At 43.2% G+C, this 27,651-nt stretch overlaps 1 protein-coding gene across 3 annotated transcripts in view; it reads left to right on the top strand.

Annotated features, from left to right (window-relative positions):
* Positions 1-27,651, top strand: part of ZDBF2 (zinc finger DBF-type containing 2) — a 326,002-nt gene that overhangs the window by 271,473 nt on the left and 26,878 nt on the right. The gene's annotated exons all lie outside the window — the stretch shown is intronic.

Here is a 27,651-nt window from a genome sequence, read left to right as displayed (position 1 = left end):
GGAGGCACATGGGGACGGGGGAACAAGGAGAAGGAAGTGATCTGCAGATCTGAGGGAACGGGAGGGAGTGTAGAATGAGATGAGGGAGGAGAGATAGGGGGGGCAAGTTCATGAAGAGATTTAAAGACAAGACAGAGGAAGTGGAATTTGAGTTGGGAATGAAAGGAAAGCCAGCCAAGCTGTGAGAGCGAGGAGGAGATGGAGTCGTGAGGAGAGAGAAGACAGAGGGTGCAAAAGGCAGAGTTGTAGAGGGATTTGAGGGGGACAAGATGAGAAGCAGGGAGTCCGAAGAGGAGAGAAGAAAAGTAGAAAAGAGAAGAGAAGGGAGGAGATTAAAAGTTTAGTGGCGTGGAAGGTTAGAGAGGAACGCACTTTGCGAATATTGAAAAGGTGGTAGCGACATGCACGGGAAGTGAGAGAGATATGGTGGGTGAAGGAGAGGGAGGAGTCAAAGTAAATGCCTAGATTACGAGCATGGACAGAGAGAGGAAGATTAGCGGGAGGAAAGTGAATAGAAGGAGGGGGAGAAGGAAGAGGAATAGTGTTGGAGGGAAAGAATAAGACTTCAGTCTTGTCTGTATTGAGAGAGAGAAAGTGGGATGACATCCAGTTTTCAAAAGGAAGGCCTGGGTTGGAGCACAGTATGTCCTTAAGTTTCTTCCAGCCAGTTTTAGTGATAGGAGAAGGATAGGAGATAGCGAAGCAGGTAGAGAAGATAGGAGAGATAGAAAGAGACCTAGTTAGCTTCAGTGGTACTCACTCACCAGTCTGAAGTACTGAGGCACAAGTAGGAAGCAGGGATGTAAGGCACAAAGACGGGGAAAGAGACATAGGGAAGTGCACACAGCTAATGAGACACAAGCAGCCACTGGTCACAGCTAAAATCGATGTTTGCGGGACAGTAGAAAACACGATGTGGTCTTATGCACAGCTAAATTAGACTTTTGCCGGACAGAAGAAAATACAATGTGGTCCTGGGCACAGCTAAATACGATTTTTAGCAGGACAGAAGAAAACACAATGCGGTCCTGGGCACAGCTAAATACGATTTTTAGCAGGACGGAAGAAACACACAATGCGATCCTGAGCACAGCTAAATACGAATTTAGCAGGACTGAAGATAACACAATGCAGTCCTATGCACAGCTAAAATTGACTTTTGCAGGACCGAGAAAACACAATGCAGTCCTGGGTACACAATGCAGGACAGAAGAAAATACAATGTGGTCCAATGCACAGCTAAAATTGACTTTTGCAGGACAGAAGAAAACACAATGCGGTCCTGAGCACAGCTAGCAGGACAGAAAAAAAACACAATGTGGTCCTGGGCACAGCTAAATATGATTTTTAGCTGGACAGAAGAAAACACAATGCGGACGCTGGGTGCAGTAAGTTTGATTTTTTTCAAAGAATAGTGGGGGGTGTGCAGGTAGAGGTTGATGATTTTAGTATGGGGAACTAACCTTCAGTGCGACGAAAAAGTTCCATTACTTGTGGTGCGCCCAGAAGTGTACAAGTATTCCTCTGCCTCCATGAGCACATGAGTGGGAGTAGGGGAGGACCCGAGGACCCGGCCAGGCAATGGACAGGGGAACAGACAGGGGGCTGGCGTTTGCCTGCCGGCTAACAGATTGGCTGCAAGAAGGAAGGGCCAGCCAATCAAAGCCAGGCATGGTAGCTCTCTGGTGCTAGGGACATGCAGCGGCCCCTCATGAAGATTCGAATTTGGATGTAGTAAAGGCCCAGCTGCTCTGAGGAATGCTACTTACTCGCACAGTAGCACACTTTGGAGTTGGCCAGAGTACAAAAGGAGCACTTGTGAGCGTTGAGTGACAAAACCGATTATGCATAGTTTAGTCACACAATAAAACAGCCCTGCAGTATTTTACTTTCCTTTAAAATGTCTCATTTTGTTTCAAATGGAGCTGCTGAACTCAATCTGTGCATTTTTACCAGTTTCTAAAACACAGGCAGAAATTAAAGTGGAAAACAGAAGAACCCATTCGCAAATATTTTAGAGTAAATGCATAATGCGTTCTGGGGATGTCACTTCAAAACACGATCGGAAATAGTGAGGTGTAGTACTATCTAGCAGTACTCGTGAGAAACCTACTTAAAGGTGCACCTAATTGTGCTCCTCCCCATTTTCCCTCTCGTTTGTTGCTTCTGTTTATTTACATCTTTCAATCTCACTGTTCACTACAATAACTTGCCTTAGTTTTATTCAAAAGTCCAACTTTTATTTATACCAATTACCAAAGGTTATGCACTTTTCTAGCTGAACAAATATTTGTTCAATTATTTTATCTAAATCAATAAAGCTCATGATATCATTTTCGTAAATTATTCAGTCACTGCGACCAACCATTTGCATTACCCAGTCTTTCATACCACCATGCATTCCTACAACCATTTTCAAACCTACGAACGTATGAGCATTGATTATCACTGCATCAATTTTATTTTTCCAAAACATTTTTTACTGCCGGATTGTTCTAAAAACAGAAGACTTTTCAATTTTGTAGTTCTCAATTTATTTTGTCTCTATCCTAAATAACACATGTAGATCTGTCAACTATGCATTAGTTTAGAATAGCTTGAACAGGGGGCAGTGGTATTTTTGTTTTCAATGCTTGAATATTATTCAGGGGACAAACTGGTGCAAACAGCAAATGTTGGCTATTGCACAAATGCACTAAAAACACATTTCTAATGGATTGTCTCCTCCCATGTATTCCTCATTTTTTATATGTTCATAAGTCGGCTTGCAGATTTGGAAATAATGTTCATAGAAGAGGGTGCTGTGCATCGTCGACTCGTGACCCTCGTCAGCCTCTATCCTGCTATCGGCCATGACATCATCACTGCTATAAATGGCTTGCCCTAGGCCTCAGTTTAAAGGTTTCTCCCTTCGATGCTCAGGCGTCTTGAAGGTTATTAACCGGATGTTGGAAGAGAGGAAGTTGTAACAATGGAAATACTAATTAGAGGAGTAGGCTGGGAGGGCAATGAGGAATCTGTGGGAGGAACATCCAGTAGAAAGAACATTGCTTGGGGTAAGTAATTTGTTCTTCTAATGGATTGTGTCCTCCCACTGATTCCTCATATTTGATAGACTCCCAAAGCAGTATGTTAAAGGCGATGGGAATCAATAATTAATTGTTGGTTTATGCCTTGTAGAACAGCTTTTTATATGATATGAGAAACAGTCCTGGGCATCCAATTTCTTGAACAAGAGCGAGATATTTGACCGGTACTCCCAAAAGCACAGTGGTGTGAGGGGTGTCTTCAAAGTAGCATCTGTCTTCCCCACTGCACCAAAACGTGAAGGCTGAGACTCTGTAGTTGAGGTAGAGTTGCAGTGTCTTTGAACATTATTGTTTCTGGGGAAAGATTAGGAAGTTGGGGCCTTCTGGAAGGGCACTTAGGGACCTCAACATTCATTTGAGAGTTCAGATAAGTGCTTACTTAGGTTTTTAATCTGCCGCCAACTATGCCGGTTTTTCAAGCCATTAATCACAGTTGAGCACCATCTGACAGATTGGCACAGTTGTCGATTTTGATTTTTGAACGTAACATATATTGAACAAAATAACTTGGCAGAGTAAACTGCATCCAGGCACAGCTCGTTGAGAGGATAAACAACCATTATGAAAGCAACCAGAAAAAAAAATCTTTCAAAAAGGATGGGTTTTTAAGTCTTTCCTAAAAGCAAGAACAGTCTTACTACTTCTCATGCCAAGGCAGGGCCCAAGCACAGATAACCACCTATGATCTCTGGACTTAGTCTGGGAGCAGGGCCAACCAGTAAGAGACTGTTTGGGAACAAATAAATCTAGGGGCTTGGTAAAAAGGAATCTTCATGATCAAATACTGAAGGGTAAGCCCACATATACATTAAAACCGAGACATAGCAGCTAAAACTAGATTCTAGAGATAGTGGTACTCTAAGGAGTTTAAAAATAGCACAAAATGCTGCACTTTGTCCAGTCTGTAATCATGAAAGTTGCTACTTGGGAATCTCTGCCAAGCAGGGCATTATCATAATCCAGTTTGCAAATAATGAGTACCCCACAACAATAGCATCAAGTTACATCATTTTAACACGTGACGCACAGAACGTCAATTAGGGCCTCAGCTGTCCATGTGGGAGATATTATGTGGGACAAACAATGTGTAAAACCAAGGAGCGCTGGATAGAACATTAATCTAATATATGCACCACAGTTTAATCTGGCACCATTGTTCAATTTACTGATATCATTAAACCAGCATTCCAACTTTAGATTTTTCTTGCAATTTGACAGCACATGTTTTGTGATCCGCTTTCTTTCCCTTATATATGTATATAGTTGGGTTCCTTGTAACCAAAACTTGGTTAGGTAGGAAGTTGCCAGACTTCCCTGCGCTCTGGGGTCTCGTGCCTGGTGGCGCTGGTTGTTTCCTATACTCAGACACTCGCCATAGACTTTTCTTCCCTACCATTGATATAAATATGACAAAGAATCAGGATGAGAGATCCCAGTGAACAGCTGTGTGGTTTTGAAACTAAATATTTTTTATTTCAAACCAATTGTTTGCACAGATGATTTTTTAAAAATGATTTACAAAACTTTCGATAAGCACGAAAGTGAAACAGACAGGTTTGAAGGTATACATAGGAAAATACAGGTGAATATCAACCTCACTTTTAAAGAGGTAAAATTTCCAACATAGTGCACAAGCAAATTTCACAGTTGGGTGGAGACCAGAATAAACAAGATGCTACCCGGGACTACTTTTAGTCCGGGGGTATTCAACAAACAGTGAACACAACACTATCTACAGAACGTACAACGTGGGTTAAACAGTTGTGTCACAGATCATCGACACTGGAGTGTTTCGGCCATAGGGAGCTGTGGTTCAAGCCCGTAATTATGGTGGCCTTCATCAGGATAGACGCAAAGCGTGGTGTTGTCAGTGAGTGTTATCTGTGGGGGAAAGGATAGCTGTCAGGATCTCAGAATAATTGATGTCTATTTGAGGTTTACTCAATAAAGGCTGATTTGTGCCAGAAAAATACACAAAGGAGTGTATCAAAGTACAGCTTACCATCTGCTGGGAATGCAGTGGAGGCACTGTGCTTGAGGGTCCATAGTTGAACACAGGACTGTGGAGTGACAGATCCACTGCAATGGATCGACCATGGGTTCCTGAGTCTGTGGATTTCTTCAGGGTCCCATAGGCTATAATTACGCCTTGGTGGGTCTATGATCTGTAACAGGGAAGACCATTGTAAGTCCAACCCCATTTCAGATGGTAAGTGCAATAAAAATTGGTGCACAAGCGAGCTCGAAAGATGACGAGGGTCTGAATCAAAACTCTGCATCAAACTAATGTGGAGCCTGGAGGTTCCTTGTGGATAGTGCCGCAAGATACCAGTGCCAGTGTGAGTGGATACGCATGCATGGAACAAACAAATCCTACCACTGGTGAGTAAGATGATGTATGTGGTGTGATGGCATATCCTGCCAAATCTAGAGGACCCTGACTCAGAGGCCGGCTGTACGCGTGGTGTTGGGACTCTATAGAGTAAACGTGTGAGGGATAGTAGCCACAGTGTAGCTGTGCTGGGTCCAGCTGGCCAAGAGGCACGAGTCCGCCTCACAGTGCAGTATTGTGAAAAATGGTGGCACATGCACGGTTACAGAAAGCAAACCAACCACAAGAAGACACTGATCGCTGGAGGCTCAGGGCGTGATTCTAACTGAGCCTCCCAGGGGTGTAGACCTCTCATAATAGCAAGAGCATTGTAGGTCAGAGGATGCGTAGTCAGCCCTGATGGGATTGGCACTTACCGGTATCGAAGAATTGGACCGATCATGTCGGCTTCCACGGCATGTAATGGTTGCTGTGGAGCTCGGGACGCTTTGGGTACTTGAGAACGCCCATGGAGGGGTGGCAGACCAATCGAGCCAGGGGTGTGCACATCACAAGATGTGTAACTCACCTCTGGAAGGCCCAGCCCATGTGATTGGTTAAAAAAATACCCAGTCATTGTGGGTTGTTCCCCGGAGACTGCGTGTGGCCAGTCACGATCCAGAAGGCTGGGCAGCTGTGAGAACGAAAGTAAAAGTCGGTAGTTACAAGCTTGCTATTCTATCAGCGGGCAGGGCATCGGAATGCTCCAGGCTGGTGAACGCATACTACGAAATGACAGCAAGCATGCTGGGAGATGTAGTGCCTGACAAGTGCAAGTAATGGTGTAACCATTTCCATGATAAATATAAACGCACAATTTGTGCAGCTACGTGCATAAATAATGATGCATTACGGAATGTGACAAATGTTCGAAGGCACGTAGTGCTAAACATAGGCAATTTATGGTGTCCATGATGTCAAGCTCCATATATTTGGTCGGGCATACTGTGATATTGTAGCGAAAACACCTTGACAATGCAGAGAAAACACAGTAAATAAGGTGTGTTCGAAGAGAACAAGGCTGAAAAATGCAACATCAAACAATAAAAAGCTCATTGTTGGACTCTGTTCATGGGCGGGGCCCCGGAAGGGCAGCAAAATGGGACAGCCTGGATGACAAAGCATTATGTGACATTGCAGGTCATAGTGCCGTATATATTAGTGAACAATGATGGCGAATTGCATAAATTAAGGGAAACCACAGTATTGTTGTAAAAAGAAATACACATGTACAAAAGCTTATGTGGCTAACAATACCAGTTGATGGGTGTAACTCCAGTGTATTTTTTGGATATGCGTGGAACAAAAATTAATAAATAAATATCTCCACACGTTCTGGTGACTGGAATTGTATAGTAGAGCCCTTTATTGGAGCGACCAAAGCTCGGTTAGATGAAACTTATGGAGAGAACATGAGCTGCCCAGTCGTACGACCAAGTGGCGAATATCTGTGGCAGTTAATCCCAAAAATGTTTCCACTCAACAGTAATGTTGAGGCCATTCTTTACTGTATCCAGTTTGTGGACCCATTTCTGTTCGAGTCTTGTGAGTGCTAGATTAATGTCTCCTCGTTTTTGCAGTTGAAGTTGTTGTAGGACGGTCCATGTGAATTGCTTGTGAGTGTGACCTTTTTTGCTGCAGTGCTCCACCAGTGGTTTGTCTTGTATGCTGTTCTTGATACAAGATCTGTGTTCATTTATCCTCTGCTTGATGGGCCTGATAGTTTTCCTGATGTAGATGAGGTTGCAAGGACATTAAATCAATGACATGTAAATGACATGTTTGCTTTCACAATTGGTGTGATTCTTCATTGTGCAGTTGAAATCTTTGCAGATGAAGGTTTTGCTGGTTTCAGTGTATCGACAAGCCATGCAATGGCCATAGCTGTAGTGTCCCATAACGGGGGGTAGGATCCACAAGGTTGGTTGTGTTGTGGTGGGTTCAAGAAAAGTATGCACCAAAGTATCTCTGAGGTTTTTATTTTTTCTGAATGCGAAAAGTTTCTTTTGTTGCTAGGCTACCTTTTTTCTTGATAAAGTGCCAATGTTTGTTGATAGTTGTCTTGATGAGATTGCTGACGGGGTTGAAAGTGCTCACACAAACAGTCCTGCCTATTGGATCCTTGGTGATGGTGATGGTGCATTCGGTGTTTGCTGCTCTTTTCTTCGCCATTTTGTTAGATTTCCTTGGGTAACCTCTTTCTGCCAGACGTGTCCGTTATCGTTTGGCGTGGTGTTCAAATTTCTCTTTCTCAGTACAATTTCTACATATACGGAGAAATTGTCCGTAAGGTATATTATACTTGAGTCCTTGGGGGTGATAGCTTGAGAAATGAAGGAGGCTGTTTCTGTCTGGTTTCCTGAAAAGCTGTTTTGAGTAAGTTCCCGGAGCGGTATATATGTAAGTCCAGGAAGTTAATGGCTTGAAAATCCCATTCAATGGTGAGTTTTATGAGTATTTTTGATTTAGCCAATGGTGAAATGAGTAGCTCCTTACTGCCTTCCCAGATCAAGAGCACATTGTCGATGTAGCGACGCCAGAGTTTGATGTGGTGCTTGTACGGGTTGTTCTCGTGGTATATATGATCTTCCTCATATTGGGCCATATATAAGTTGGCTACCTCGGGTGCGAAAGTAGCACCCATACTAACGCCTTTGATTTGTTGGTAGATTAGGTGTTCAAACAGAAAAAAAGTTCTCTGCCATGGCTAGGCGAATGCATTCGAGAATAAAATTCGTTGGTGTCGAGGTGGTGATGTTTCTTTTTTTCAGGCAACTGGCGAGTGCTTCTAATCCTTCCTGTTGGGGGATTGAGGTATAAAGGGCCTCTACATCCATGGTGGCCAGAATCGAGTTTGAAGTCAAGTCAGCGGTTTGTAGAATTTTATTGGTGGTCTGTGCTTCTCACTGGAGAAGAAATACATTGATGACACCCCCATAACAGAAGCCAAAAACAAACTAGAGAAACTAGAAGAAGTTGTTGTCAAGTTAAAACAGATCACTGTAGATAAAAAGGTACACAAATTCAGGCAATATCTTGCAAATTACGCAGAGGAAAAACATACCCGTACCTCAAAGACAACTACTACAGTGACCTTCAGCAACAGCAACTGAATAATTACAACATACGGATGGAGTTTACCATTAGACAGCCCAATACCAGGAAGAAATAAGCCCAGCACACCAATAAGTGTCTAAGATAGACCAGAAACCAAATCAATTCTTTGGAAAACCCCATCCCCAAAAAATAGAATTTTCCTGCATAATCATACATCACTCCTGCAATATCCTCGTAACACAACTTGCACGACCACATCTTCCAAGGAGACCAGTACATTTAGTGAACAATCCACTGTTGCATATATCGCAGTTCCATTCAACCTTGAACCTAGCTGGATCTGCACATATATGGTTCCACTAAATATCCGACAGCATACAGCCTAGGCATGAATCCCAATTACCTCTACCTCATTGTAACGCCAGAGCAAACTCAGGAGTAATGCATTTGTATAAGGTGGAAGCAGAAAGACTTGCTCTTAGATAAGAGTGTAGTGGGCCAATTGTTGACTAGAGAGCATGTGCCCCCCTGCCTTTCTCAGAAGAAACAGAATTATAAAATCAGAAAGGACACATTTGAAACTGCACTTTAAATCCTCCTGGAAATGCAGCTGGCACAAAGAATACTTAGTTTCGCTACACAAGTCGGGGATAGATGAGGCATTGGCTTGCACAATTCATGGGTTTCTAAATAGAACAGATTAGGTGACAGGGAGGCATATACCAAGGATAGGGGCTCACTACACAAGTAGGGCAGCATGGCTATAGTTAGGATGAGGTTACAGCTTACACATAGGTAGTTATGTCATGTGCCAGGCATGCACCAGGACTCGGTAGATGGCAAAATTAAATGCAGAGCAAATGTGTCCTGCAGAGGAACAGAACATGACAATCAGCTGCCGTTTTTGCACCAGCACAGCAGAGCTCTGCAACTTTAAGAAAAAGCCCAGTTAAGCATGCTTGAACAAATACATTTAATTCAGGGAAAATGCTGTGGCCAGCTGAATGGTAGCTGCCTCAAAGGAATGTCAAAACCCAAGGCTTCGTACGGGAGTGTTACATGGCGGAAACAAGATACCATTGTGTGCATCCAGCTGTCAAGGTAAATTAGGTTACGATAACACAGCAGACCGTTTCAAGTTTATGGGACATACTGAACATCCCTGGATGTTCAGAAGTAGTTGGCAGATTAATGCCTCTGCAATCGGCTTGGTGTGACAGAAGAACGCGATGCGACAAAAAAGGCAACTAATTGCCGCAATGAAATCTTAACAGGGTGGAAGTAGCATGACACACAACATAGTTATTCATAAATTTATTCAAGAACAAGATGGTGGTTACCGTTGAGAAAACAGGTCCTCTATCTCTGAGAACAAGATAGCATTTCAAATGGAGGGTCATGCCATAACACACTTATGGAAAACCTATTGTAGACTAGAGCTGCATGACTCAACATATTAACAGTTGCACACTGCTACCATCTATAAGCAAATCACACAGATTCCCTTAATTATACATACCACCCCCCAATTCACGTGTCCACAGGAGCCGTGCTTCCCCAACCCCATGTACTGTGTGTGAGGGGTCAGTAATGCGAGGCAGACAACTGAAAATATATCAAAATACCTTGCAGCTCCTACTCTTCTGAGGAATTCTCTACCTAACCTAAAATCTAAGGGAATAAACTCTAACACTGTATAACTGGCCCCCACACTAAACAACAAATAAATAAAGTAAAGATATGTCAGGTCAACATCACATAACAAACATTCATATTTCCTAAATTACCTTCTAATATCCTGGGAGATTTCACTTCCCCAGGATTCAAAGTCACTTTGGCAAATGTACAATCAAATAAAGAAAAGGTCTCAACTCAGTTCTTGAAGTTTCAAAGTCAAAGAAAAGGTTAATCAACAATTGTTCCACAGGAAGATTTGCCACAGTTCAAAAGAAAATACAATATCCATACTGTCAATGGTAGACAGTTCTTGGTTAACAGTTAGGATTCTTTGAATTATGAGTCCAACCTTCAAAATGGTGTATTTGTCAGGATGACCTCTTAATACTGCTACTTCTTCTCCAACAACTATATTTCTACTTGTGTTACCATGAGGACAGTCATCTTTGTCCCACAGTATTTCACCTTTGTTTCGACAACTGCAGTGTAGCATCTACTGACAACCAGATATACCTTTTTAGTTTCATTCTATTCTTTGGACTACTGCCACAGCTTCAGTGACTTTTAGACAAGTTAGATTTTTAAAGTGCTTTAGCCTCCTCAGGTAGACAAGGCACTTTTCCTCTGAATAGCTTTCTTCAAAGGGGAGCCTCTTTACCCCTCTTCTCTATCTGCCATGATAACTACCTGGATTTGCCTTTGATACTGACTTCTCACTGGCTTCCACATTCTTGGGAATTAAATGGTGAGTCTATTTCAAAATAGTGTTTACAAGCAGTCAATTCCCCTTACCCAACTTTACCTGCACATTTCTGCCAGCTTTCAGCCAAACAATTACCCGCACTCCTTGGTACTAATCCTAACTTCAGGTAATACTTGCACACTGTTGGTTTAGGCCAATTCACTGCTAGGAACTTCACAGTATGGCTAGATTGCAGTTTAACTCTGCAAAGGGTTGGTTTCACTGTTAGAATGGGGTGCCTCTCGGCTTGGGCAAATCGTGTTCTTTTCTTCAACAATTTACATTCTTTAATGTCTTGTGAATGAAAGGTATGCCTTTAGCTAAGGTGGCCCCTGAGTACATGTCGCAGATATTCATGCAGATTAAATCCTCCAGGCTCGTAGGATCCGGCCATGATATATGATATGATATGATATGATATGATATGATATGATATGGCATTTATAGCGTACCTATACACAAGTGTTTCAAGGTGCGAAGAGGCAAGGCAGGGGGAACAAAGAGAGGACAGACAACAATCCTACTAGGCCAGGTGTCATTTAGGTCGCGCAACTGCATGGGATGGGGGAAGGGAAATTGCGGTGGGGTGGAAGGGACAGTGCAGTACAAGGGTATAAGTAATCTAGAGACCCAAGCTACTCCTCACTGATGATGCCCAAAAAGGCTGAAACATGTCTGGGGATGCTTGTGGTCTCGTGCAGAAGGGATGTGACCTAGCAGTTCGGGCTGTAATGCCCCTTTTTAGGGTAGGACCAAACCTCATTTGCATATAGTTTTTCCCCTTCTGTAATGGCTTGGCAGGCTGAAAGACGATGGTTTGGAGGGTTGCCCAGAGCTGTGCCCGTGGTTATGATTTATTCAAATTGGATCACAGAAAGACATCCAAAGGATACAGTTCAAAAGTTAAGTATCAAGGAATTTTATTGAACCTGATACACATGTAATGTATGAAAACAAATCATGATTTAATCTGCACTTGTAAAAAACAGTTTACATAGCAGGAAACAACTTATTTTTTATATAAAAACCACATCTAAGTAATAAAAATCATCTTATTCAATCGTCCAAGAATTCATCCACAGGTATCCATCCAACAGTCCACTCATACTAAACACCATTAAATATACAATATAAAATCTATAAGAAAATTCATGACATGTAATTCATCAAGAAAATTTACAGAAAGAATGTTCAATCCATCTGTCGGACCGCAATAGATAATATCAGTGGCCTAAGCAATTGAGATGGGTCTCAGAAGTCTCCGACCACGACCTCATCCCAACCTTCCAGCCATCACTTTTTCGTTTTGCGGTTAGGCTTTATTGACTGACTATTACAACTGCATGCCTCTTCAGTCTTCTTCCTTGTCCCAGTACAGAATTCTGGGACTTGTAGTTCCCTTCAACAAAATTTGTTATTTCAACTTCTGTAGTTTGGCAAACAGCCATCAAATGTGAGGGATTATTGGGAAAGTTAAAGAGGGTATTGTCCCTTTCTTCCTGGTCTGCCCCCCAACCCTCCATGTGATCCTCCCGCAGTACACCACCCCAGGGTCGGGATCAGGTAGCATCTGTCCTTACCTGGCCACATGACGAGGGTCCCAGACCAGGTTTCTGGGAGCAGTCATCTCTGATTCATCACAGTACACAACACACAAGGGACAGTCATGAATCCCTTTCCCTGCAAACGCCTGGCCTCTCCACTAATATGTGGCAAGTCTCGAAGAAGGGCACCAAATTAAACGTCTCGAACTGCTGTCTTTCACTTACCGTGCTCCAGCAGTATATTTATATGAAGCTGCTGAGTCATAGTACCCATGGATATTAAAATCATCCCAGGCTGCCACACATCCAAGCATCCAGGTTGCTGAAAAGTCAATCACCCGACCACACAGTCTCATGACATCCAAATCAGCCGTGTAGACAAGCTGCAGAAGATTTAATGGGCAAATGTCTGGCACGATTAGGCGATTTAAAACTGTCCCTGACATGTACGAGCTCCACCAGCAAATGCTGCTTACCAGACTGGGATGTTATCACAAGAAAAGCCTCTCGGCAGAGTAAACAATGCAGGGGCAAAGTCCAATGCCGGCCCACTCCCCCGCATCTATAGAAGGTTGAGGATTGCCCCCTTGTGTGGAAGCGCCCGACTACTCTGGGCACTGCGGCTGCAGAAAAACAAGACGGCCCTCCCAATGCCAAGTTCCAATCGCTCTGCACACCACCCATGAGCGCCATGGCTAACGCGGCACAGTGGCCTGTTAGAGGAACGAACCATCCAACTCTTCTGTGCGTCATCAGGAGAATGCACAAGAAGAGAGTAGTCTGTGTTTAACTAACGTTTACAGTTAAATGATGCCGCCATATCAGTTTCTGTTTTCTTCGCATTTCTTTTTCCTTCTCTTATGCCCATTTCCGTTTAAACAAATAAATATTAAGACATCTCCTATAAAAACAGTCTCGATACACAGGACCTGGACAGTGTTAAGTCAAGTGAAACCTCTTTCAGTGCTTGGGGCTCTTAGTCTGTGAAGTCTCACCACGATCTGGGTGTAGTCCTTTCAGTAAAGAGAAGGCTTTGAGAGGTGGTCTGAGAAAGAATGCATAGGCCCATCCACAACAATCCATCTGCTTAATCTTCCCAATTGACAGCACAACACCATCCATCATTTCAGTCAAGTAATACTCAGAAGATTGATCTTCAGGCCGGGCACCAACCAGGCTTCTTTCCCCTGCATCCCCGACTCTCTTAGAAGGTTGTGAGTCTCCATTCAAAGCATCAGCAGGCTCCTCATCACTCCCCAATCTGGTTCTTTTGGAGGTAGAAGGGTCCAACATTTCAATTGAGTCTGCCATAATATATATCAACAGGATTTCCAGGGCAGAAGCTGTGCTCTCAAGCTGCCATCAATCCCAACGCCAGTTCTAGAGTCATGTACTTGTTTATTAATATGGTTTATCTTGCTTTGCTTATTTGTGTTTCCTTTTAGACCCTGCTGTGCAGTGTCTGGCGGGTGACTGGATGGCCCTTTTCACACTGTGCAGACACGCCTTCTGTAGTTTATTTTATTCTTTTATTTTTATCGATATTGGTTTTCTTGATATCCTTTTTTTTTTTTCTGGGTTCTTTGGAACCGAACTTGGTTTAGTAGGAAGATGCCTGGCTTCTCTGCAATCTGGGATCTTGTGCCCGGTGACACTGGTGGTTGTCTATTTTTCTATACTCTTGACACTCACCATAGTCTTTTTTGGCCCTCCATTGAAGCAGTGGCCTGGGATTGGCTAATGTGATAATCGATGTGTATTCAAATTCAAAAGCAATGATGCAGGAAGGGTACTGAAGTCAAGCCAGTTTGTTCTCGTCCGGGCGTAGGGTGGAGCTCGGAATGGGCCGTGGTAGGTTAACGCGCTTATCCTGACAGCTCAAAATGCTACATATTCTGTCCCGAGCTAGCTTACCTAGCTTGATGCCTGTTGATATTTTGTTGCCACCTGTGCAGGCATCTTTCTCGTCCCGGTACTAGAGTGGTGAAAGGAGTTGTTGTTGTTCAGTACTCTTAGTCACCTCTTCCTCGTCTCAGTACTGTCATAGGAAACATGTGTGGTAATGAGGGGAGCTGTTTGACAATAGCCCATAAAAGCCGGGGTAGGTTTAGGCTGGTCTTCAAAAGGGAAAAGGGGATAGCATGTCTCACCTGTGGGTTCCCCATTCCCAATCCCCAATGACCCTCCACTCCGGTGATCCTCCCTCACTTTTCCACCCCCAGGGTCGGGATCCAAGAGCGATGACCTTTCCCTGGCCACCCGAGAAGAGCATCCAGGGGAGTAGGATTGAGGACACCCTCCGGTTTCTCACACAACCTTATTACAAGCCTGTAATAGTACTGCGGACGGTCTGGCGCCACGGAAGCTGTGCAGACAAATATGCTGCCCATCAGAGCCTTGGTTCAATGATGACTTAAAGTCCTTGAGATTGAAACTGAGACAAGTTGGGTATAGGTGGTGGGCCTCCTGCTGCCCGGCTGATGATATCGCACTGCGCTAATCCACCGCTGTCTACCATAAAGCGATTTGGGCAGCTAAATAGACCTATTTTAAGGGCAGAGTGGAACTAGCAATCATTCAAACTAGGGAATTGTTTGACTTAGTTCGTACTAAGCCAGGATTACTTGCTCTCAGAATTTGTGTGATTTGGTAAGAGTTGTTTGTCAAAGAAATTCTTGATATTTGAGACAAGATTGCTTGTTCCAACCTGAAGACGGATCTGTATATTCTTACTTCTCTGGCTGATCCTTCGATCCTGTCTTGCTCTGCTTTTCCTCTCTTTTTGTTTGAGGATATAATTGCAGCTACTAACAAACTAAAGTTGGCATCTCCTCTTTGCCCAATTCTTCTTTCGATCTTAATGATATGATACCGGACATTGCTCCTTGGGTAACAAGTGCATTCAGTGACTCTTGCCCTTGCCTTTATAAATCCCCCTTGTAAAGAAGCCCTGCATAGATTCTTCAGTTTCCATCAAGCTTTTATGCAATTTCACTATTACCTTTCTTTATGAAGTTGTTCGAATCATGGATTTCCCCTATGCTTAGTTCTTTTCTTGAATATTCTAATTTCTTTGATCCTTTCCAATCAGGCTTTCGTCCTGGTCGGGGTACGGAGACTGCATTGTCTCCATGGTCGATGATTTAGTGCGTCTTGCAGATCAGGGTGGAGTGGGGGCGCTGATATTGTTGGACCTTTCAGCTACCTTTTGATTCGGTCCACCACTCCACCCTGCTTGGCTGCCTGTCCAGTGCTGGCATGTCTGTCTAGGTGTTTTCATGGTTTCAATCTTTTTATTTGGCCAAGCCCAGTCTCTTTCCCTCCACCCTTTTTTGTCCTGAGCCAGTGCTGCTGTCTTGCGGGGTCACTCAAGGCTCAAGTTTGTCCCGTTTTCTTTAACATCTACTTTCAGCTTTTGGTTTGACTGATCCACTCCTGTGGCCTCCGGTGCTACTCATATGCTGATGACACCCAAATCATTGTGCGGTTGGATTCGTCTCAACCCAACACTGTGTCTCAACTGTGGGGTTGCTTGGAGGCTGTGTGGGGGGGGCGGGGCTGAATGGCCAGCAATTGGCTGAAGTTGAATGGGGACAAGATAGAGGTAATGGTCTTGGACCCTATTTCTGTTTCTTTGTTTCCTCCCTTTGGACATCGGTAATTCGCCATGTGTTATTGGGTCTTCTCCCACACACGCTCTGGTGGTTAAGGATCTAGGTGTTACATTGTCCGCTTCCTTGTCAGTGGAGGCTCAGGTAACCTCTGTTTGCTAAAGTGGAAAGGTTTCACGCTCCGGTGGTTGCCTTCCTTGTCATGAGCGGGGTTGACTGCTGCAATTCGTTGTATCTTGCTCAGCCAGGATACCTGATTCGCTAACTTTAACTTGTGCATAATTCACCAACAAGACTAGTACCCCATCCTCCATTTCCGGCACACATTGCTCCAATTCTGCACCAGCTTCACTGGCTTCCTATTCAATTCAAATCCTTGTGTCTGGTGCACCAGGCCTTTTATGGGATGGGAGATGAATACCTTTGCTGTAAGTTTTGCCCTTATGTAACTGGCCAGCCACTTCGCTCGCAAGCAACTCATAGTATCCAAGTGCCTCGTATCCGAATGGCTCGTATCCGAATGGCTCATATGGGTGTCCTGGCCTTTTCTATAGCTGCTGCAAAGTTGTGGAACTCTCTTCCTGTGGCCCTTCGTGCCGTCAAAAACTGCCCTTTGTTCCGTTGTACATTTACAAGGTTTTTTTTTAGTCTTTGTCTTTACCGTCTCTTGTAGGTTTAGCGCCAAGATACCTTCTGGTGGGTGTTGTGCTTAATAAATACCATTAACAAAACAGTACATGTACTTGTAATGAAAAATGTCTGTCATATGTCCGCATTTTAAAGCCTGAACACAAAAAAGACAGATTTTGGGTTGTTTTTGTGTTGGATTTAAAATGCAGACATATTACGTACTGCCCCGTCCCTGCCCGCCCTTTTCTGCTCATTCTCTTGTTCATCGGGAGGGTTTAACCCCCGAGCCCTCCATTTCCCCAGCCACCACCCCCCTCCTGCCTCAAAACACGCATCCTCACCACACATACGCACACAGACACATACATACATGCACACACATACATACGCAAACTCACCACTTCCCCCTGCGATGGCTCCGCTGAGGCTCACAGAATCTGCGATCGCCTGCACACACTCAGCCACAATATATCACAATGGAGATATTAGAGGTTGGACATTCGCTGCCAAGGGGAGGTGATATTAACAGAAAACAATCTCAAAGAGAGATGTTCTGGATTGACCAACTGGACTCTTTCCCACTGGGAATGAATGGGGAATTTCACTTTGGCTTCTTTCTATAAAAAAAGAGTTTGGAACATCCCAAGACACTTTTATACCAACAGCGAATAGTTTGTCTTAAAAATAAGGTATGATTTGTACCAGTACATCTTTTCAAATAAGTATTTCAAAATAGTGTTTTACGACTCTGTAACTCTATTAAACTATGATTAGTCAAATGAGGATGATCAGTTTGTTTTATAAATAAGGTGTGATTTACACTTGTACATTTATTCCTTTGCGTATTTTCTAGTTTGAATAATACTATGATTGGCTTAATGTGAATCATTATCTTCCAATATTAAAAATGAGTACAATCTTGAACCATTTATGAAACAACCATCATTAGAAAGTATGGGAACTATTTCTAATTGTTGTGTAACTTTCTCAATTTTTAGAAAGAATGGAAACCTGAGCTACCCATCTAATTATGTTGCTGTCCTCTATGGTTTCTAATATATCTTGTCAACCTTCTATTATTTAAGCTTGCATTTCTCATTTTATCCATATTTTGGAACCAACCATGCAGGGCAATTCAGTCGTCATTATGAAAACGAGAACTTGATTTACCTTCTGCGCATACATCCGAAGGCACAACTCTCCATGCCTTGCACACTATTTCTTGATTGGATTACTATCCATTAAGTAAAGTCTCTTTGCAGTCTTTAATACATCTGATGGTGAGCTGGTCATAGAGAAGTAATTATCAGAGTTCATATGCAATAGGTTAGGTGCTGCTTGAGAATGACTAAACCACTCTGATTGCTGAGTGTATTAGAAAATGAGAAGAAAGTTAACAGTTGCTAGCCACTATTGCAGGCACACCTTCAAACAGTTCTCTCAGAAGATTATAATGAAACTCTTACGGCTTGATTCACGAAGAGAGGGAGGGGCAAAGCAGCGGCAAAAAGGCTTGTACCTCAAAGGACGCTGAAGACGACGACATAAACAGGACTCTGGTTTCAGAATCAGCTACTGTAGATGAAACTTGTGACAGAGCTCTGGTGGGGCAGAACCTAATTAAAGCAAGTGACCATAACGAGTGGAGGTCTAACAAACAGACAACCCCCCTCTACTCAGAGGAACTGGGGAACAACTTCATCTAACGGACAATGTTGGAAAACATTTCCTATAGTTTGAAAAATAACCTCGCGACTATTTCAAACGATGGGATAGCTAATGTTGTTTCCGGAAAAACGCATGTCACTTTTGCCCCAACAAACTCTGCCAGCCATGGAATGTGAGAATATGAATCCACCCCCGGAGGCTACTGACACTGTAAGCAAGGATTGGTGAGCCACGCTACTCTGAACTGTAAAAACATTAGCGTTTTGGATCACTGCATTGATACGGATGGCATTATGGAACGGAGCGATCTCACAGGCCACAACAGGGATCGGGGCTGCAGCTCCAGATTACCTTGCTTTGACTTACGGACGGAGCCCCCTGTATAGCTCAGTTCTTGACCAAACGAACACTGCGAGGCCCCACCCAATTTTGAAATATCTTCTAAATGATCATTATTTCACACCAAAAAATATCTCCCTAAAACGGGACTCAAACATTATGCCACAGATTGAAACATTGGGACCAGCTTCAGTTTCTGCCCTCCACCTCGTTCTAGAGCCCTTACTGATGCTCTATGGTAACGTTAAAGAGGTGGCTCAATATAACGCCCAGAAGCTAAATACACTGGACCGCTTCAAAAATGTGGTACATGGCAATGCCCAGAAGTTAAACACGCTAGATACAATTAAAGATGCGGTACACAAAAACACCCAGAAGTTAAACTTACTGGATACCATTAAAGATGTAGTGCAAATTAACACCCAGAAGCTAAATGCATTGGGACAAGGCGTTACACAGTTACTGACAAACAGGAAAGAATCTTATAATCTGTGCAATCCTGGGGCGTTTGATAATAAGAGTATCAAAGTAGTTGATTTCTCTAACATGGGAGATCCACCACTACAAGATGCATCGTATTGGTTGTGGGTTTGAGACGCATTGATGACCAGACGCTATCTACCAGAGTTAGTGAACCACCAGATTGTCTTTCACTGTTAGCGGATCTATGCGCTAAATGTAATTATATCACCACAGCCTCTCGGAGTGGCATAGAAAAAGAGACTGACCCAACCAACGGTGATGCACAAGATGCAACCTCACAGAACATCCAAGAGGGATGGATAAGAGTTAACAGGCAAAAAAGGAAGGGGAGACAACAGCGTTCCACCAAAAAGTCCAAAAACCTCTCTGACACAAATAGGAACAGAGGGAGCAACTCAGTTTTTCAGTGCTCTGTCAGAGCAGGCATAAGAGAGGGCACACAATGAAGTTACATCTGAACAGATGACAAAGCATACTGTACCAAAGTGTGGAGGGACCGAAAATCAACTTAAAAAAAGAAGCAATCAAAAAGAACTACCTTTCTTGAGATCCCCACTACAAAACAACGGTGAGGTTGTGTCCCCTACGACTACTCCAACAGCATCTACTACTGTCAATAAGGTAGATCCGAGTAGTACTTGGGCGACGCAGTCAGTAGCTGGGGAGAATGTGTGGGTACAACCGTCTGGGAATGATCAGACTCAAAACTTACCTGCGGGAAACACCAAAAAGGAAAACCCACAAGCGGTCACAGCACAAACGACCTGTAACATTTTCCAAGGCACAATTATGGGTTGGTCAATAAACCCGGAAAAATGCAGACAATCGCACATGAATAGGGGGTCAAGTGATAACAGGATTCCAAGCAATTCCTGCAGTGCGTGCACTATGATCGGATAACATCCAAACGGTAGCTTTCCCAAAAAAGGGGGCAAAGAGCTCAGTGTGCTACTTTGCTACCAATTTGATAGCGCAAACTATTTGGAACAACCGGGAAACCCTTAAATCTCTAGGATATGACTTGGTGGAGCTACAAAATCAAGAATCGACTGAGTCCTTCATGACCCCACCATGAAGTGTCATTCTCTGACCGCTAGAGCTGGTATGGAGGACTGGTCATTGTTGGAAGCTGTAATAGAGATGTTTAAGAAATCTAAATCTTGCCAGACCAGTCTTTAGGGAAAGTTTGTTGTGCGGGGCTTCATGGAATGTGTGCAGGTTCCAAAGGCTAAGTGGAACCAATGTTGTGAGTTTAAAATCAGCAAGCGTGATTCTGCTGCAAGAAAACATGTCCCTGGATGTTTTCGAATTGGAGGCTTTCCACACCTATTGCAAGGGTGCTGCAAAAGGCACAAAAGGTCGTCGAAAGGGGGTTTTCCATTGGAGTGGATCTTAACTGCAACTATAGCCATTCTGGGGTGGAGGTAAAGTCTCTGGATATGATGGTTATTAACATATGCCATGCCTTCCATGTCTAAAAGAATATGTACTCTTTGTAAATGTGTATTGGAATCATGCAAACACAACATTGGCAGATTTTGTACCTTGAGCTCGATGCCCGGTTCATGTCATGGCTGGGTAAAGCTCAAAACCAACATGTTGTCTTGGCTGGAGATATAAATGCAGTTTGTTTTGATACACAGGGATTGAGAGGGCGTTTCTTTTGTGATGTGGTTGGTTCGATCAGTTAGCACCCTGGTTTTTGTTGGGAATCAGTTTCTCACTGGTTGGGATATGTAGGTATGCATTCCCGAGGAGGTGCAGGTTATAAATGGTTTCCACACCTGGTGTAGGGGCCTGACTAGGTCCTGGATTGATCACTTCTACGTTCCCCCCCCCCCCCCATGGTTAGCCTATGCGCAAACCCTTGGCTAAAGGGGACCTACTTGGCAGTGACCATTCCCTGATATTTCTTCATAAGTGACTATGCAACAGATAGATCACTGTGCTGCCTTTATTACACCTGTTAACGGGGGGGCTTAACGGTGAAATGGAATGCCAAGGCATGTAGGACCTATACGAAGGGGTGGGAATAAGTGATGCTGCAGATGGCAAAATTGGGGGAAAAACCTGAATGCAGAAAACTACGATGGTACCTTGCAGTTGTGTATGAAAAGCCTCTCAAACGGGCCAATTACATGGGGGAAAAATCCATTGGAGTGCCTTTGACCCAAGGGTGGGAGAGGCAAAGTTGATCAAGAGGAAGGCACCCAAGGATTTGTTTTTTAACATCAAGAGGGTGGTTTAATATAAAACTGCAAAGAATCGGATTGTGTCTACATATAAAGGCACCTTGAAATCAACCAGAAGGAATCACATATTAGAATGAACCAGGAGGTTATCAGAACCCTCATTGATGGTGATAGCTCCAAATTCTGGTCGCTTATGGGAGGTAAAACTAAAGGGTTGGAGGATGCTATGGTATGCCCCATAACGTTGCAGGCATGGGTTAGTTAACTGCAGGATAAATATTCACTACCTAAAGACGAAGTTACACCTCCTGCTGGCATTGGACCAAGAAGCAATACCAGCTTTTACACCTGGGATGAAGAAAATGGCTTGGGCTATTGGCCGAGCAAAATCCTCAAGGGTGTCGGGCCCAGATAACATTCCTCCAGTGCTAATTAAAAGCAACATGGGTGCCTGGCTTTGGCCCCTGAGGGAACTATTCAACCAGGTATCTGCTACACGTAGGGTTCCAGTGACGTGGAGACAATTTCTCATTATTCCTATCCACAAACAAGGCGATAAAGCTGATCCAAAGAATTATAGGCCAATTCCTCTTTTGGATTAATCAAGCAAGATTTTTGCGACCTTACTGCTGAGGGTACTAAGAGCACCAATCTCCTCATTGCACCTGTTGTCTCCCTGTCAAGTATGTTTTCGCTCAGGAATGGGGACGTCATTAAATGCATTCACCATGTCCCATTTATTAGCAGCAGTAAAAAGAGGTGGGGTAGGAAACGTCTAGATGGCCTCTATATACATGTCGAATGCATTCGACACTGTAAGTAGAGGGAGGTTGCGGGCTAAACTCCTTGCTTGGAACATCCTGGTACATTTGGTCCAGCTCTTGGCCCTACTCCACATTAATGCCACATTGAGGGTAAGGTTATATGGAGAGGGTGCCCTGACAGATTGGATATCCACCTTTGTGGGTCTACGATGGGGATTTGTTGCCGCGCCAACTTTATTCAACCTTTACATGGCAGACATGAATAAAATCTGGGCGACGGGTACAACTAATGTTGTAAAACTGGGCTCGGTAACGCTCGACTGGATCGTTTTTTCAGACGATCTAGTATTATTCGATCTTACTCCCATAGGTCTGCAAATGAAATTGGGTCTCTTTTTCAACTATATATGGTGGAAAACAACCTTAAAATCAATGGACAGAAGTTCAAGGTAATTGTTTTCACGACAAAAAAAGAGGCCAAAAACCTTTAATTGGAGAGTCGGGGACAACCCTTTGCAGGGAGTGCAAATGCTGAGATACCTGGGTCACGAGATTTCCAATAAGTGCTCTAAAGAGGGCTGGAAACATTCTCTAAAAAACAAATTTGCCCCGCTGCTGGTTAAAATGAAGTGGATTTACTCACAACTGTGTCACTTCTCCTTGAGACCCCTTCTGTCATTCCATCTGCTCAAGGTGGAACACATTCTGCTATATGGTCTGATATTTCCCTCATTGATTTGGGTGCCTATCTCAATACTATGCCAGGATTTTTCTGGAAAATAACCATTGGGTTCACAAACTCACTCCCAAACGTAATAAGGCATGAGTTTGGCCTGATTTCCCTAGCAGCGAGAGCCTCGCGGAGGAATATGGCTGAGTTTGCCAAGCTATGGAATCCGCCGTCCAATTCTCTATACCAGAGTTTGGGGACTAATCGGACACAGAAGTCGGGTTTTACTATGACCAGGTTCAAACAGCAGATGTCTAACACACTACAACTTATTGGTTCCTTGACAGAAGAACTTTCAGCTAACATCCCTTCAGTAAAGAAAATCTGTTCAATTACGACTAGGCTGAAACTATGGATAAACTGGGCACTTGCGCATTTTATGGTGAACACTCAAAATTCAACACTAAAAGGGAAGAATTCTCGAAATATATCTTTATCTTTCCGTGCCCAATTGTACGCCATGTGTACCTGCGCTTTCGTCTCAACTAGCTACCAACACTGGAACTAATCAGTAAATGGGATCATACTTTGGTTGGCCTAAGTTGTAGATTTTGTGGGAATTGCTGTGATGGGGAAAGTTTGAAACATCTGGGTATGGACTGCCTAGCCAGGGGTGAGGCTAGAACTTGCCTAATGGGTACTGCTCTGTTGACAGAACTTACTTGGATGCGACTAATTTGTAATTTCCTGCAAATTATATTGAAGCAAATGACTTTTTTAACATTAATCTGACTTGATGACAAGCTAATACATATGCTTTTTTTTATATACTTCTATGTATGATTGTGATGTATATGTTAAAGATTTTTACATTTTGTAATGATGAAAGTACAATAAAATAAAATAATATCCTTTGTGTAAACATAGTTGGGCTGTGTTAAGGATCTCTTTCCCATCAAGTATTAACCCACAGGAAGAGAGTTACATTTTTTAAATTCTTTATAACCAGTTTTTTCCAACCTGCAGATTATGAAACATACCAGCAGGAGTTATCTTTCTGAAAATCGTCCTTTCCACAATAATGACCACTATCTTTTTAAAATTATTATCATTATTTATTTTTAATTGTGTAATAGTTCAAAATATGTACTTTTAACAGATTACAAACAAAAGCATACCTCATCATTATCACCATAATTAGATCACTAAATTACACTTACAAAAATACATTTACAACTTCACGGTAAACAGACTAGTCTAGCAATTTTTAAAATCCAATAGGAGCCCAAAAATCTAAAACCTTTAACAAAAAGAAGATTTAATTTATATTTAAAATCCTGCACCAGAGCTCATCTTCAGAACTTGGCTCATCGATCATTATTTTTTTGTTCCTCCGTAGATGAGCAAGGGCTGGGCATAATAAGCAGAGATGTTTAAGTGATACGTCCTCGTTTATGCAAAAGGGACACAACCGAGAGCCCCTTGGGACATTCCCCCTCTTACCCTGGACCTCCATTGTCAGAGAGAGGTTTATTTTTAATCTCAGGATTTTTCTGCTGAATTCCCTAAATGGATGCTTCTTCAAAAATGCTGATAAAACATTAAAATATTTAATTGACCACTTAAAATGCCCGTTAAAACAATGCTATGCCCTTACCTCAGATCTTAGTTCAATTAATGCGTATCTATACCACGTCTTTTTTGTTCTATTCGGGTTGCCCATTAGCTCCTCCGATGACAAATCAATTTTTAGTAGCATTTCGGTACACTTACTAGCTCACTGGTCTAAAACTTTACAAGAGCCATTTAACCACATACCATTAAGGTATACAATGAAAAGATGCAACAGTCAGCACCAACATTTTAACAAACAGTTGTAACTTCCCCCACTCAATAAGTTTGGATTGGAAGCTGTCCCAGTTTATGCAGTATTCCAACCAAATTAGGTAAACCAAAAACCTACCTCCACAATATGGCCTCCAATTTAGCCCACAGAATACCACTTTCCTGTACTTCAGTGCCAAAAATCAAGCGAGGTATGATTTTTATGCCTTTAGAGTTTCATCAAGGGGAGAGCGGAAAACCTCCCAAACTTGTGATCAAACTGCTTAAACCGAGCCGCCGCTGCAACAAATTTTGATTTCATATCATAACAGGGAACCTGCTTCCCTTTGGAAGCATAGATCATGAAGCCCAATACCTAAGGTGATTTATCACTTCAACATTTTAACAGTTTCCATTTAGAGGAACCTACATTAAATACCACAATTTTAGATTTGGCTGCATTAACTGACAAATCAAGGTTTCCCAAAAATACCAGAATACTGTCTTGTCCCCCCTGGAGGCCTATCAGGGTCCTATCCAGAATGACAATATCGTCCGCATAGTTTAGACATATCCATTTTACTCAGCACAATATCGGCTGGTTTGTCCTCTAGCCTTTTCCCAGCATAGCGCCATGTCTCTGATATAGTAATTAAAAAGAAAAAGAGCAAGCACGCAGCCCTGGTGAAGACCTTTATTGGTTTCTATCCATACCGAGGATGACCCATAAGATTTCAGTCTAATGTTTATCTCCGACCCCTGGTGTAGGGATTCCAACTTGTTAATAAGTGGCCGAGGGCACCCATCCTCATTAAGCTTTTGCCACAGAACCACCCTATTAACATGGTCAAAGGCCTTCAAAATATCCAAGAAAGCCACAAAGACAGGCCTTCCAGGCTCTTTTGCCTGCTTTGCCAGTAGAGCTAACACTAGGCTGTTCAATGAAGCCCCTATACCTTTCTTAAAACCTGACTGGCACCAGTCGATCACATCGGACCCTTCGGCCCATGTAAGGAGTTCTTTCGATAACAGCCTGGCTAAACTCTTGTTAGAGACAACCAACAGGGAAATTGGGTGGTACCGAGATGGTGACCTATGATCACCCTCTTAAAAAATTAAAACAATCAGTGCTCCCACACACCCGCAAGAACGCGAAAATCTCTGCTGCACTAAGATATTTCCAAACAACTTTGACATGATGGCTGCCCAAAGCAGCGGATTGGATCTTAGAGTCAGATTTGACAGCCCGTCTGACCTCGGGCACCGGATTTCTTACTGGACTTTATCAACAGGTAATATCTTCCTCCTCTCAATGAAGGCTCCTACCCAGTTCATACAAATATGTAGCTGCTGGCCCAACAGGCCATCCTGGAAGTATACATCTTTAAAATGCTGAACCCATACATTCTCTGGCATGGCTTGTAGCTGATGAAAATGCTCCAAACCTCCTGCTTTGATAATTTTCCAAAAGGCACCAGAGGAGTTTCCACTTACGCATGCCAGCATGTTCTCAGCATCCTTAATATCCATCAGAAACTTTTGTCCCCTTAACCAGTTTTAGTTATTTTATTTAAAAGGTTTACTGACATATTTTAATTTTTTAGCACACTAGCAGGGATCATCTGGGACCAAGCAGTTTTCTGAATAACAAATGCCCAATTTCAAGAACATTTATGATTAGTATAATAACAAATGGGCCAACTTCTTCCAAAAGAAAATGGTTAGGATGATTCTTCTCTTTGGTATACTGTGTCCTTGGGAGAACCCCACAATGACCTTCTTGATTCTCCAAGGTCTGGGGCCTCTTAAATGACCTTCCAAGACTTTTATTTTCCAGCAGTTCTCTGGGTGTTGCAGGCTGTATGGTTTCTCTGAACTCTTATTTTGTTCACCGTCTAGTTGTTGGCATTCCTTGGTCCCACATCCCAAGATTCACTCAAGGCCATAGTCTTGCCATCTGAGGGGTTAGTGAGATTAGCTGTCTAGGAGAGTTGGAGAGGCATCTCTTCAAGTCTACATTAACTGGGATCCCTCCTACTTCTTCTCGCCTCTTTTTTTAAAATCTTAACATAGCCTCCTTGGCCCACTCTCATTCCTCCTTCCACTGCCTGATCCTGCCTAGGGATGAGCAGGCTTGCTGAAACCTTCACGTTGAGGCAGACAATAATGCTGCTGTTCTTCTCCTCAATCCCACCTCCACAACCTGAGGTTCTCTCCAACTCCTCCTCTCCGATCGTGCATTAAGTTCCTGATGTTACCCCATCCTTCTCCTTTATTGATCGCTCTGCATGGCCTGCGCTACAGCCATCACTTGAGGACAACACTTTCTCATCTCATGACTCTCCTTCTCCTCTCAGTGCCATTATGTCTGAGCTGCCACCTCCTTTCTCTAATGTTAGCTACTTCCACCTCATTGATATCATTCTTGCCACCTGATGTTACTACCTCATCTGTATCAATATCGGTTTTGGTGTTCCTACCTCCTTCTGCCTTCTGTCTTGACACCACCTCCCCCCTCTTTGTGACTTCCATCCTTTTATTCCCGATGTTGCCTCCTCCTGTACCTATTATCTTACCCAAGTTTTCTTTTTAACACAATCTCCTTCGGATGTTTAAGCCTTCTTCTGTACTCATAACTTACAACTTCCCCATTTGCCACTTTTCTCCCTCTGTTGATGTTGCCTTTTCCTGCACACCTTTATCAATCTTATATGTCACTACCCCCTCCTGTTGTTATTCGCCTTCACCACCTTTCCAGGCCCCCCTGTGTCTCCAGCCTCTTCTTTCGCCAACAAATGCTAAACTCCAGCATCCTGCTCTTCTACCCAACCTGGTTGACTGGAGTCTTTGCTTTTTATAGTGTTCACTTTCCTAGAGCTGAATCTGAATTCTAGCAAGGGTCTGCACCTGGCTCTGATAATTAGGGCAGATTTGGGATTGACTGCAGCTTCAGAGTACACCTGTTCTCACTTTGTGCCTAGCAGGCCGGA

The sequence above is a fragment of the Ambystoma mexicanum genome, chromosome 9 (assembly GCF_040938575.1).
Source record: "Ambystoma mexicanum isolate Mex_15411 chromosome 9, UKY_AmexF1_1, whole genome shotgun sequence".
Taxonomy (NCBI): Eukaryota; Metazoa; Chordata; class Amphibia; order Caudata; family Ambystomatidae; genus Ambystoma; species Ambystoma mexicanum.
This window is presented reverse-complemented; position numbering and strand designations above follow the sequence as displayed.